Source organism: Scyliorhinus torazame, chromosome 3 (genome assembly GCF_047496885.1).
Source record: "Scyliorhinus torazame isolate Kashiwa2021f chromosome 3, sScyTor2.1, whole genome shotgun sequence".
NCBI lineage: Eukaryota > Metazoa > Chordata > Chondrichthyes > Carcharhiniformes > Scyliorhinidae > Scyliorhinus > Scyliorhinus torazame.
This window is the reverse complement of record NC_092709.1, coordinates 256,249,019-256,264,112: the sequence shown is the minus strand read 5'-3', so window position 1 is coordinate 256,264,112 and position 15,094 is coordinate 256,249,019.

Sequence of the window (15,094 nt, the reverse complement as noted above, 5' to 3'; positions counted from 1 at the left end):
CCGAAAGGAGAATCTGCTCATTGTGCCAAAGCATTTCACAGCATCAGGGGGAAAATATACAGAGCTGGAGGTCTGGCCCCTGGGCAGAGCCTCTCCCTGCTTCATTGATGCTGGCCTGGATCAATTATTGGAGGTCGCAAGGGGCAGGAGGGAGTTGCCTTTCTTGGAAGATGGCAGGAAGAGGCCAGAGATTAAACCAAAGAGGTCTTGGTGCACATAGCTGCCGACGTCATCGGTGGAAGTCAGACAAGAAGAACAAGAAGATGATTCAATTCTGTAAATGATTCAATGACTTCGGATGTTTTGGAAAGTTGAGTGGAACCCTCTACCCTCAGGACAGGCCTTATGGTTTCCACCCTCCAGCTGACACACCACCTGAGGCACTTCAGGGTGCACACTGCTCCTGAACATGAGAGGAGTGTACACCTAGAGCACTAATTCAGAATGGCTCACAGCCATAGTGCTGCTGAGCACCTTCCACCACTGAGATATGCAATTCCCAATGGATAGGGAGAGTTGACACTGGCCACAGAGAACAACAGTGCCGTATTTCATCCTCATTCAGGAGAGTTCCACCAAGTTCAACAACTGATTCTAGGAAGGAGCCAGAAGTGAAAATGATCAAGGCAGAGTGACTTTGATGACTGCTGACAGGGCAAGGTGTGAAATATTTGGCCAAATTTGCTGATAATACAAAGGTAGGTCAAAAATAAGTTGCAAGGATGGGGAGTCGCAGTCTTCTGTTATCTCTCCAGGTAGCTCCGCCTTTAGTGGTAGATCCAGTGTTGAGGTCTAGCCTTCATTATTGTCCTGCGCTCCTTTCATTTGCCATGCCAATGTCTTGCCCTTCCTGCAGAGCACATTGCCCTCTCATCGCCACAGGGCCCAAAATTTCAGTCATGCCCCCATTGCCAGCAGCAGCTTTCTAGCTAGACAGGCAACTACCGTATTGTGATTGGCAGCCTTGCCCCAGTTTGCCCCTGCAATGCCAGAGGGATAGCTTCATTCAAAGCCCAAGTTCTGACTGCTCAATTTCCCTGTTTCCTGTACCAAGGATGCCTCTTTCACATAGGCCGAGGACCTTGTTCCCCACAAACGTTCTTTTGGGATTGGGATAATTCCCTGGGGTGACCATGATTGGTTTCCCACTCTGTGTCCTCTCCCTTCAGCTAGTCTGCAATGAGAGTGCATGTAACTCTTGCAGCCCCATGAAAATTTCAAACACCCCTGCAAATAAGATTTAATGAGGTGTTGCTCTACTTTAATTAGCATCAGTGGGCAAAATAGCTATCCCATCCTCCCCTGACCCTGGTGAAAATTCAACCCAGGGTAGGGAGATGAATGTACTTCTTTTGTCAGCTATCCTCCTTTAGGTACTTTTGTGAGGGCCACAAAGAGTCGAACACGGGTTTGTGAGTCAAACAAAATGTAACTTTATTTACACTAATATTTACACAACACTAGTACTTCACTACTGGTCTTCTCTCTAGCCGGTACTTAACTGGCTGGCTTTATACAACAGAAAAAGTTAACAATTGCCCCACCGCCTTATGGTGGGAGCTCATATTCCCCAAGATCCGTAGGTTAACCAATTGTTCCTACCCAATAGGATCTATGCAGGTTACAACCGGTACTGTGCCCGAGTTGATAACCATGGACTGCCATTGGATTGGTCTATGATTATGCTGAGCAAAGTACTGCAGTTTGCTGTTTCAATCACCAAGTTGATAATCAACCTGTTGGGCCATGTTATGCATCTTTCTTGGCCATAAGGGGCGGGATTCTCCCCTACCCGGCGAGGCGGAGGGTCCCAGCGGGATGGAGTGGCGGGAACCACTCCGGCGTCGGGGCGACCCAAAGGTGCGGAAGGCTCTGCACATTTAGGGGCCAAGCCCTCACCTTGAGGGGCTAGGCCCACGCCGGACCGGTTTCCACTCCACCGGCTGGCGGGAAAGGCCTTTGGCGCCATGCCAGCTGGGGCAGAAAGGTCTTCGCCGGGTGACGCGGGTCCGCGATGCGCGGGAGCGTCAGCGGCTACTGACGTCATCCCCGCGCATGCGCAGGGGGGGGTCTCTTCCGCCTCCGTCATAGTGAAGACCATGGTGAAGGTGGAAGAAAAAGAGTGCCCCCACGGCACAGGCCCGCCCACGGTTCGGTGGGCCTCGATCGCGGGCCAGGCCACCGTGGGGGCACCCCCCGGGGCCAGATCGTCCCACACCCCCCCCAGGACCCCGGAGCCCACCCGCGCCACCTTGTCCCGCCATTCAAAAGGTGGTTTAATCCACGCTGGCAGGACAGGCATTCCAGTAATGGAACATGAACCCAGAAATTCTGGCCGAGAGGTAGGGGCACTACAACTGTGCTACAAAACCCACCTTATCAGCTATAATGGTGCAAATTGAAATGACTTTGGCTTATTTATATTTGTCTGAATGAATTCATGATGAGTGTTGTGGTAGTGCAGCCCCTTTAATGTCCATGTGACCGGCTCGGGACCAATCGCATGGGAGCGCGCAAACACTGATCAATAGAGAGAAAGCACAAGGCCCTGGGGGCAGAGGCCTGGCCAGTGTAGACCCCGGAGCTGGAAAGTCAAGCCCTATCCATCATTGCTCTGTGCCTTTATATAGTTGCCTTTACCTGCAGTTAATAAATCACCATTATTGTTACTGGAAGTCTCCAGTGTATTGTCTGGAGCATCACAAGTGTACACAATAATCAGATAAAACACCTGGCACCTTTTGCTTTCATCAAATAAGAATTGAACGATTTTTTAAACACGAAAACAAACTTACATTTAAAATTGAGCTTTTCATTTAATCTTGCAGAAACCTTAGCGGACATCATTGTAAACAATTAGATGATATGACTTTTTCAAATAAACAGGTGGCAGCTGTATTCAGAGGTGACAATATCGAGAAGGAATAAATTCCTTATGTCTTACATTCAGTTTAACTTCAGCAGGGAGTCAGACATGATATGCCTCTTATCTATAATCAATGTAAGTGCAAAAGAATGGGAATGCATTCATATTAAAGTCACGCTACAAAATGCTGAAACTTGCCATTTGGATGCTACGTGACATGGTGTAAAAATGGAAATAATTTGACTGCTTCCCACCTCAGAAATGCAGTCATAAAAATAAACTTCAACATTTATTCGACTGTTAGAATGCTTTGCAATCACTTCCAGGTCCGACAATCAATGGGCAGCTACTTATGTCTCTGGGATGTAATGTGTAGCATTCGAAGCAATAACTTTGACTATAATTCAGGTGTATCCTACCTCTGGTCTCCAATGCTTCACTCAACTCTCAGCTAGTAGTGACTTGTACATGCTGATGCCTACAGCCTGGGCAATTGTATTCAGTTGTGGGATAGTTTTGTGAGGGCCACAAAGAATCCAGCACGAGTTTTAAGGATACAAAGTAATAACATTTATTTACAATAACATTGTTATATATAACAATATGGGCAGCAGGGTGGTGCAGTGGTTAGCACTGCTGCCTCACGGCACCGAGGTCCCAGGTTCAATCCCGGCCCCGGGTCACTGTCCATGTAGAGTTTGCACATTCTCCCCATGTCTGCGTGGGTCTCACCCCAACATCCCAAAAGATGTACAGGGTGGGTGGATTGGCCACACTAAATTGCCCCTTAATTGGAAAAAAAATAATTGGATACTCTACATTTTGGGGCAGCACGGTAGCATGGTGGTTAGCACAATTGCTTCACAGCTCCAGGGTCCCAGGTTCGATTCCGGCTTGGGTCACTGTCTGTGCGGAGTCTGCACATCCTCCCCGTGCGTGCGTGGGTTTCCTCCGGGTGCTCCGGTTTCCTCCCACAGTCCAAAGATGTGCAGGTTAGGTGGATTGGCCATGATAAATTACCCTTAGTGTCCAAAATTGCCCTTAGTGTTGGGTGGGGTTACTGGGTTATGGGGATAGGGTGGAGGTGTTGACCTTGGGTAGGGTGCTCTTTCCAAGAGCCGGTGTGGACTCGATGGGCCGAATGGCCTCCTTCTGCACTGTAAATTCTATGATAATCCAGTCTATGATAACAGCAGCAGCAACTTCCCTTGATGCACACGCCTTCCTGCTGGTTCCTAAACTGGCCAGCTTTATTTATACTAGGAGTTTACTAATTGTTTCTCCGCCCCCCTCATTGGGGAAGCTCATACTCCCACAGGATTGTGGGATTGTCATTAGTCCCCAGCCAATGGTAAGCAGGCAGGTTATAACAGATAAATTAGGTACAGGGTCGTTCTTGGGTGGATTTCCTGAATGATAAGGAGATGTGCATCTCCATTTCCAGTGCACAGATCTACTGTGAGGAGCACATGGACCAGCAGATTTGCTAAACTTTCTGACTGAGAGGGCAGAGCAATGAAGCTATGTTGACAGCTGAGGTCACTTTGTAACATAGACCATGCACTGCAGCATCCCCAGCCAGCTCGATTCTGTCTTGTCACTGAGTCTGGATGAAGGAAGCTTAGAGAATGAGGCAGACGCTTTGCAAATTTCCCTTACTTTAAATCCAGTTCGCAAATTGGTGCTGTTTCGATTCCCATGTTTCCAGTGAAAAGGTCACTTCTGCCGATTCGTCCCCCAACCATCAGCACCATCACCACCACAATCTCCTGCAGGTGCCTTGAGAAGTGAGGGGTAAGAAACCACGTGAAAATAATAAATCTAAAAGAATAAACTTCACCAAATTAAGCACAGTATTTTATGTAGGGTGCGATGTAGCATTAAAAATGGGTCAAGATTAGAGGGGTCATTCCTAGTCTGGCTATCTCATGGCACTCTGTTTTTTTCGGGCCGCACTGAGTCACATTTCCTGCACTGAGTAGCTCTGCATCGGGGACATCAAGTGCAGTTTGGATAATAATGGGTGGCACAGTGGCGCAGCTCCAGGGACCCGGATTCAATTCCGTCCTCGGGTAATAATCCATATGGAGTCGCACTTTCTTCCCGTGTCTGTGTGGGTTTTGTCCGGGTGCTCCGATTTCCTGCCACAGTTCAAAGATGTGCAGGTTAGGTGGATTGACCATGCTAAATTGCCCCTTTGTGTCCAAAAGGTTAGGCCGGGTTACAGGAATAATGTGGAGGCGTGGGCTTCAGTAGAATGATCTTTCCAGTGGCTGGTGCAAACTCGAAGGGCCAAATGGTCTCCTTCTGCATTGTAGGGATTCTGTGGATTCTATTAATCACTTTGCTGCGCATTTCTGTTCAGTTCCATTTTCTCAGATATCAGGGCCGAAATCTTTTGACTGTTTTTTCCAGCGGGATCTTCCGCTCCCACCGATGGTGCCCGCCACCCCTGCCATGGCTTCCCTGGGGTGGAGCGAGCGAACAACGGGGAATCATGTTGATAGTGACAGAACTGCAAGATCCAGGACAGCACGGTGGCGCAGTGGGTTAGCCCTGCTGCCTCACGGCGCCGAGATCCCAGGTTCGATCCCGGCTCTGGGTCACTGTCCGTGTGCAGTTTGCACATTCTCCCCGTGCTTGCGTGGGTTTCGCCCCCACAACCCAAAGATGTGCAAGGTAGGTGGTTTGAACATGCTAAATTGCCCCTCAATTGGAAAAAAATGAATTGGGCACACTAAATTTATTTTTAAAAAGAAAAAAAAAGAACTGCAAGATCCCGCTGCTGGCCAATGGCAGGTCTACCATTAACCCTATACAGGCCTTCCTTTTAGTCCCTTCATTCCTTCGCCATCCCACCTTTTCTTTGTCCCTGTACTTACTGTTGCTAACTTTTGGTTGTTTCTTAATTTGGCTCTATTTAATCACGTTTGCTCAAGAGTCGCCAGGTATCTTTCGACACCGCCACAAGGTTCAGAACCGAATACTGATCAATGACTCGATACACCAGTTAGTAACTTCAAAAGCAATGCTCATTTATTTACACACAGTCAAATCTACTCATGCATAAACTCTACAAACTAAACTACCACTATTACTAAGGCCTATACTTAGCTTCGGGTGCCCACTCAGTCAGAGGAACAATGGCCGTTGCTTGGATCGGAGCCTGCTGGGTTGAGCTGTTTACAGGGTAGCAACTAGGGGTGTCTATCTCGTAGCGTGCATTGACTTGGAACTTACTTGGTTTGCTGTAGCTGCTAGGCTGGTCTCTCTCTTCGCTGAGAGCCAAAGCCAAAGGAGGAAGACTCTCCCTTGGGTGATACCTCTTATACTGCAAAGGGCTTTGCCCTCTTTTGGGCGGGCCTTGAACTTGGCCTCAACTAATTGGGTCTTTCCCAATCAGCGGTATCGATTTTCCTCCAATAGAGGGGTGGTTCACTGATCGCTGGGCGTGTCCTGGTGACTGTCAGTCTGCTTTGTCTTAGCTTCTTCTGGCACCGGGGAGTCTGTCCTAATATTGTGTATCTAAATGTTTCCCTTTTGTCCCCGGAGATGGCTCATTAGTATGTAAATCGTTTGCTAGTTTCTGTCCTGTCTGAGCATTTAAGGTTCTAATCAACAGACAGAGCTTGCACCTGCTTGTTTCTTAGCATTGTCCAATTTTCCCTGCATTCTTTACAAGTGTCCATTTTGTAATCGGGACGTGGCCATCCCAGATGGCTACACACCCTCCTTGTGATCCTCAACGCGAAACGTGAATGATCACATTACTATGGTGTCTTCATCCTCTGATCCACGGGGCACCAATGCTTAGACTCTACACTGTCCTATCCTATGCAACACAATTTTACCTGAACCATTTTAAATACATTCATTATCAAAACATTCTACAGATCGCTATGGCATTAATCCATGCATTACAGAAAAATAAAAAACTGGGGCCTCTAACTATTCTCAATAAACTATCCTCATTTAAACAATCCCAAAATACAAACAATCCAAAAATAATCTATACATCTTAAACTGTACAAAATAGCAGCACACAAATTTCACTGGCCTGGCAGTCAGACACAGAGGTTTACATCTCTTTATTCCATATAATACATTAAACAAAATGGATGCTCTTTAATCCGTCCCAATGGGTTTGGGGGTCTGGTGAAATCCAAAAATGGGGGACGTAAATCTGTATACCGGGGTGCAAGAGCGATATGCTCTGTTTCGCCATTTCCTGACTCTAAACGTTTGCACGACACTGCAAAGTATCCCCAGCACTAAGAGTGCTTCGACTCCATATGAGAGTGAGTACCAGGTGATAAACGTATCACACCAGGTTGGGGTATAGCTAGCTGTCACTGGGCTAGTTATCTCGGGGTTCCGTGTGTTGCAGGGGTGAGAGTCATTTATGGTTTGTGTGGTAGGCGTCAGGGGGGTAGCGTCCGCGCGCAACTGAAGGGATCCCGCTAAGATCCATGTGAACACGAAGGCTGTCTTCGTCTTTGTTGGACTTCTTTGTCTTCCTCTCTGGTTCCTGGGTTTCTGGAGTTCTGTGAACACAAGTATAATTTCTGTTATTATCTTGCTTAAGATCTCGTATGTCTGTCTGTCTGTCCTTTATTGCCAATTTCCCTTTATAATTGGTCACCATCTGTGACTCCCTCATTTAAAAAAAAACGAATATTTGGACAAGCCATCTAAGAAAAATACTGCCGTACTGCGAGTCGTCTCGCAGCCTGTATGATTTACCATCCCAGTGTTTGAGGATGTAAGTAGCATAGGGAAGCAACCTAAGGGTTGCCAAAACCAAACAAAAGAATGTTGAACGTAACAAGCCAAAATGGGGTGCGTATGGGCCGCGGCGGGTAAGAAATGGGTGGAATCCCCGGGTAGGGCGGTGATCAATGCTGTATGTGCTCTACCCGAGCGTAGTTGACCAGAGGGGGCGGGGGGGGGGGTCCTCAGGCAGGGCAGGGACCAATGCCGTTTCTCCACTACCTGAGCAACCGGCAAGAACGGGTAAGAATGTGGTCGTCGTGGGTGGCTGCCACTCGAATTAGGAGAGCAACTGTGAGTCGGGTTCTATCGACAGACCAGTTCCTCTGAACTATTGTCTGGGACAAACCTGTACCGTTAACAAGGTTCTGGGGACAAACTAGTTCCTCTAATAGCCATTGGGCGTCAAAGGGGGTGGTGACTTGGGGCCGTGAAAAAAACTTTCCGAGTTTACACACAACACTTAACGATAACACTAACGAACAAACATTCAACAAACATGGTGCAGGTTCCATCAGAAAGGACACCGTATCTCTCCATCGGTTCCTTTTTCTGCATCATCTGAACACCTCACTGCTCAATAGCGAACAAGGTCACAAAGGGATTTGTTTGGTGGGAGTCAGACTCTAAGTCATCATTTTCTCCCGGCTGCCAAACTCTTGTCTGTAGTAACCGTGCAAAAGCTGCTTGGGGCGAACTGGGGTCCATCTCATCATTCCGGATGAACATGAACGAATTGTCTCGGTGCCAGAATCACGTGTCGAGGTTGGAACTTCTATACTTCAATCCGTAATCGCGGGCGGTGGGTCTGGGTCAGGGGCTTTGATGTACGTGATTTCAAATGGGTCGGTAGAATCGTGCTCAGATTCACTGGGAGTGGGGCCTGGTGCAAGGGTGTAGTTGTATCATGGTGTGCTGTGGCTGTCGTCATTGTGATCACTATCACTGTCGCTGTCGTTGCTGTTGAAGGAAGGGAGAGGCGGAGTCATGCTTTTATGGGCCGGAGTTGAAGTCATGTCTGAGGGCGGGCTGGAGTGGTTGGGGGAGGGTAGGAATACATCATCTGTGGGTGGGGTGTGATCGTCTGCTGCTGCGAGCAGGATGTGGCGTGTGTGGTTATTCTGTGAGCCATAAGCCTTGAGCTGGTTTATATGAAACCACGCAGACTTTCCATTGGGATAGGTTATTTTGGAGACTGAGGGGCTGACTTTGTCCGAAATGGAGTACGGTCCAGAAAATTTTGGGGAGAGGAATGAACTGGGGTTGTAAAGGGAAAGCATAACTTGTTGCCCTACTGTAAACTCAGTGGCGTGTACTGTTTTGTCGAAACAGGCCTTGCTCTGATTCTTCCTGGTTCCAAGTCTCACTGCAGCGGCGAGTTGGGCTGCCTTTATGTTCCGTACTAGTTGTGTAACCGCATTTTCATGTGTGAGGGCTGTAACTGCGGGGCTGGCCCAATCCAGTCCTAGTAAATACTCAGTGCCTTTCATGGGGCGTCCAGTCATGAGGGTGTGGGGGGTGTAACCTGTGAATGTAGATACTGTGTTTCTTAAAAACATCAAAGCAAATGGGAGTCCTGAATCCCAGGTGCCATTATTCTGCTGTACCATTTTCCTGAGGGTGGCTTTCAATGTCCTATTCATCCTCTCTACAATACCACTCGACTGGGGGTGGTATGCAATATGGAACTTCTGTGTAATTCCAAAAATCGTGAGGACGTTTTTCATTACACGTCCGGTGAAATGGGAGCCTTGGTCGGACTCTATACTGCGTGGGAGGCCCCATCTTGTAAAGATGTGGTGTGTTAATATTTTAGCTGTCGTCTTGGCCGTATTAGTTTGTGATGGAAATGCTTCCACCCATTTTGTGAAGGTGTCTCTGACCACCAACACATACTTGTAACCATTTCTGCACGAGGATAGGGGGTCCTATATAATCAATCTGGAGATTTGTCCAGGGTCCATTAACGGGGCGGGTATGGCTAAGTTGAGCCTTTTTCGCATGTGAGACCTGAACTGCGTGTACTGGGGTGCTTTCAGGGGGTTCCAAAAATAACCATGCCTGGAGCCTGCCTTCCCTAGGGCGTCTGCTTTAATGTGACCAGGGGGGGATGAACGGTGATGACTGCGAACCTTAATTATGTCGTATTTCCTATCCTTCGCTGTCTCTAAGATCTGGCGGTGTAATGAGGCTGAGGGTAGGGGTTTACCGGCCACGGAAACAAATCCTCTTGCTTCCCAGAGTGGTAGGAACTCTGTCAAACTATTACAGACATACAAGCTGTCTGAATAGATGTCTGCTGGGGTCGGGAACGAGTCTGGGTGGTCTACAATGTATGCAATTGCTGCCAGCTCTGCTGCCTGCGAGCCTAAGTGTCCTGGCAACTTCAAGGAAATTTCATCTAGGGCGCGTCCCTGCGCGTCCTCTACATATATGCTGCAACCGGTAATTCGCTTTCTGTTTAACACGGTGGATGAACCATCCACATAAATCCTTAGGGGTGCGCACGTGTCTGTGGGCTGGGGTCTCTGGGGTGTACTACCTGTTTTCCTGGGGGGTGTTTTGGGAATAAATGGGCCTGTGTTGTGCTGAGTGGTGATGATCTCGCATTCATGAGGGGTGCCTGCATACTGCAGATTATCGTCAAGGAAGGTGTGGGTTTTGGTTCTCTTTACCGTGATGTCCCGTCCCTGCAAAAGAAGGATCCAACGGGCTGCACGGATTTGGCTGACTGTGTTATCTTTAAGTCGGCAGTCTAACAATAGCTGTGTCCGTGTGTGTTCTGTGAGGATGGTGATGGGGTTGAGTCCTGTAATGTAGGCGAAGTGTTGTACTGCCCAAAACACTGCGCGCAGGTGCCTTTCAAAGGCAGAAAATCCTTGCTCTACGGGGTCTAACATGCGTGAGGCGTATGCTACGGGGCATGTAACTGGTCGTGGCGTTACTGGAGGAGCACGGCCGAAATGGCTCGGTTGGTGCTTGCTACCTCTATAGCGTATGGGGAATGTGGATCTGGGACCTGTAGTGCATCTGTATGCTGTGGAAGCCATTCCCAAGGTGCCTGCTTCTTGAGAAGTTCGGAAAGGGACGCTGCTTTAGTGGTGAAACCGTTAATATGGTTTCAGCAGTAACCAACTAGTCCTAAAAATGAACGGAGGGCTGAGGCATTGTAGGGAAGGGGTAATTTGACGATCGAGTCAATTCTCTTGTGCTCGATTTCGCGTTTACCATGAGTGATCACTGTTCCCAAGTAAATCGCTTTTTCTTTCATAAGAACATAAGAACATAAGAATTTGGAACAGGAGTAGGCCATTTGGCCCCTCGAGCCTGCTCCGCCATTTAATGAGATCATGGCTGATCTTTATGGACTCAGCTCCACTCTCCGGCCCGTACACCATTTCCCCGAATCCCTTTATTCTTTAGAAAGGCATCTATCTTTTTCTTAAAAACGTTTAAAGAAGGAGCCTCAACTACTTCACTGGGCAAGGAATTCCAGAGATTCACAACCCTTTGGGTGAAGAAGTTCCTCCTACACTCCGTCCTAAATCTACCTCCCCTTATTTTGAGGCTATGCCCCCTAGTTCTGCTTTCCCCGACCAGTGGAAACAACCTGCCCGCATCTATCCTATCTATTCCCTTCATAATTTTATATGTCTCAATAAGATCCCCCCGCATCCTTCTAAACTCCAATGAGTACAGTCCCAGTCTACTCAACCTCTCATCATAATCTAATCCCCTCAACTCTGGGATCAACCTAGTGAATCTCCTCTGCACTCCCTCCAGTGCCAATATGTCCTTTCTCAGGTAAGGAGACCAAAACTGAACACAATACTCCAGATGCGGCCTCACCAACACCCTATACAATTGCAGCATAACCTCCCTAGTCTTGAACTCCATCCCTCTAGCAATGAAAGACAAAACTCGATTAGCCTTCTTAATCACCTGTTGCACCTGCACACCAACTTTTTGCGACTCGTGTACCAGCACACCCAGGTCCCTCTGCACAGTAGCATGTTTTAACATCTTACCGTTTAAATAATAATCCATTCTGCTGTTATTCCTCCCAAAATGGATAGCCTCACACTTGGCAACATTGAATTCCATCTGCCAGACCCTAGCCCATTCACCTAACCTATCCAAATCCTTCTGCAGACTTCTGGTATCCTCTGCACTTTTTGCTTTACCGCTCATCTTAGTGTCGTCTGCAAACTTTGACACATTGCACTTGGTCCCCAACTCCAAATCGTCTATGTAAATTGTGAACAACTGCGGGCCCAACACTGATCCTTGAGGGACCCCACTAGTTACAGGTTGCCAACCAGAGAAACACCCATTTATCCCCATTCTCTGCTTTCTGTTAGTTAACCAATCCTCTACCCATGCTACCACTTTACCCTCAATGCCATGTATCTTTAGTTTATGCAGCAACCTTTTGTGTGGCACCTTGTCAAAAGCTTTCTGGAAATCCAGATATACCACACCCATTGGCTCCCCGTTATCTACTGCACTGGTAACGGCCTCAGAAAATTCTACCAAATTAGTCAGACACGACCTACCCTTTGTGAACCCATGCTGCGTCTGCCCAATGGGACAATTTCCCTCCAGCTGCCCCGCTATTTCCTCCTTAATGATAGATTCCAGCATTTTCCCTGCAACCGAAGTTAAGCTTACCGGCCTATAATTACCCGCTTTCTGCCGACCTCCTTTTTTAAACAGTGGTGTCACGTTTGCTACTTTCCAATCCTCTGGGACCACCCCAGAGTCTAGTGAATTTTGATAAATTATCACTAGTACGTTTACAATTTCCCTAGCCATCTCTTTTAACACTCTGGGATGCATCCCATCAGGGCCAGGAGACCTGTCTACCTTTAGCCCCATTAGCTTGCCCAATACTGCCTCCTTAGTGATTACAATCATCTCAAGGTCCTCACCTATCATATCCTTATTTCCATCAGTCACTGGCATGTTATTAGTGTCCTCCACTGCGAAGACTGACCCAAAAAACCTGTTCAGCTCCTCAGCCATTTCCCCATCTCCTATTATTAAATCTCCCTTCTCATCTTCCAAAGGACCAATATTTACCTTAGCCACTCTTTTTTGTCTCATATATTTGTAGAAGCTTTTACTATCTGTTTTTATGTTCTGAGCCAGTTTACTTTCATAGTCTACCTTACTTTTCTTTATGGCTTTTTTAGTAGCTTTCTGTTGTCCCCTAAAGACTTCCCAGTCCTCTAGTCTCCCACTAATTTTTGCCACTTTGTATGTTTTTTCCTTCAATTTGATACTCTCCCTCACCTCCTTAGATATCCACGGTCGATTTTCAGAATCTGGGCCTTCTTGGGGTTGACTTTACACAACCAATTACTTTTAGGAGTGCTAGGAGTTCGACGAGAAGCAAAATGTGCTCTCCCTTTGTTTCTGTCTGTAATAACAAGTCGTCTACGTACTGGACCAGACAATCGGGGTGGGAAAATTTTGCTAATCCATTTGCCAGTTGTCGGTGGAAAACGTAGGGGGAGTTGTGGAAGCCTTGTGGAAGGCACGTCCACGTGTTTTGTCCAAAACCGAAAAAAATTTTGACTGGAGTCCCTGTTTGACCATGGTCTCGGTACTCATGGCTACGGTGGGGGCTGCTGCTGGGGTTACTTTGTTCTGTTCCCGGTAATCAATGGTCAGTCGCCATGATCCATCCGATTTCCTGACAGGCCAAATCGGTGCGTTGTTTGTGGAGGCTACTGATCTGAGTACGCCTTGATCCAACAAACTCTCTATTACTTTGGAGATTTCTCCCTCTGCTTCCTGGGGAAATCCGTACTGCTTCTGGGGTTTAGGGTCAGGACCTGTAATGTTCACAAAGCCAGTCAAACTGCCACCGTCATGCTGGTGCTGTGCAAATGCTGCTTTATGTTCCTGCAGGACTGCCCTCACCTGTTTGTCTGCACTAATGGCTCGAGGGTCGAACCAGAAGTCTCCTACTGAGCTAATCATATTTACGTATTCTCCTACTGTGAGCGTGTCGGGGGCTCGTGCTGCCTTTGCCATTTTCCAAACACACTTGTTCACTGGGGCGAAAGAAAGGTTTTGGGAGCTCATGAAATCGATCTCAAGGATATGTTCTTCTGACTGGGGCAGATCAACTAAAACTACGGGGTGCTTGGTTGCGATGTTCCCTATCTGTATTGCTATAGGGGCTGTGATGTGTCCCTGTTGTCAATGGCCTGTAAAACCGCTGAGTGTAATGGTATCTGTTGTGGGCCACGTGTCTCGCCGGAACATCGTGGAGGAATTGAGTGTGGTGCGGGACCCTCCTATGTCCCAAAGAAATTACACGGGTTGTCCCCGAACTTTGCCTGCTACTACCGGTCTACCGGACTTGTCCCAAAGGGTGTCTCAGACCCAAGTTGGGGAGCCCGAACACCGTCAGTCGGTGCCGTTCATGTCTGTACTCTCTCTACGGGCGCTAACGCTATGGATCGGCTTTGCCCTATTCCTATTTAGGGTGCCTGTCTGTTGGTTTCTCTGCTGCTTCTGGGGCGCGTTGCACTCTTGTGCAAAGTGTCCTAGCTGTCCACAATTATAACATTCCTGAGCTTTGGGCTGGGGTTGGCTGTTCCTGCCCTCATTTACCCATGCGGAGTTCTGGGACGTCATTCTCCGACCCCCCGCCGTGTCGGAGAATGGCCGTTGGCCGCCGTGAATCCAGCCCCCGCCCCCGCCGAAGTCTCCGGTACCGGAGATTGGGCGGGGGCGGGAATCGGGCCGCGCCGGTTGGCGGGACCCCCCGCTCAATTCTCCGGCCCGGATGGGCCGAAGTCCCGCCCAGAAATTGCCTGTCCCGCCGGCGTAAATCAAACCTGGTATTTACCGGCGGGACCAGGCGGCATGGGCGGGCTCCGGGGTCCTGGGGGGGGCGCGGGACGATCTGACCCCGGGGGGGTGCCCCCACGGTGGCCTGGCCCGCGATCGGGACCCACCGATCCATGGGCGGGCCTGTGCCGTGGGGGCACTCTTTCCCTTCCGCCTCCGCCATGGTCTCCACCATGGTGGAGGCGGAAGAGACTCTCCCCACTGCGCATGCGCAGGAAACTGACAGCGGCCACTGACGCTCCCGTGCATGCGCCGCATTTCCGCGCCAGCTGGCGGGGCAACAAACGCCATTTCCGCCAGCTGGCGGGGCGGAAATCCCTCCGGCGTCGGCCTAGCCCCAACATTGAGGGGCTAGGCCGCCAAAGGTGGGGAGCATTTAGCACCTTTGGGCCGGCGCGATGCCCGTCTGATTGGCGCCGTCTTTGGCGCCAGTCGGCGGACATCGCGCCGTTGGGGGAGAATTTCGCCCCTGGTGTGCTTTAACTGGGTTCATTTCTACCTGCTCTTCATCGGGTGTTATAAATGCGGTTTTGCCTGCAATTGATTGCTCCCAAGTGCAGGACAATCTCTTCAAAACCCATTTTTCATTGT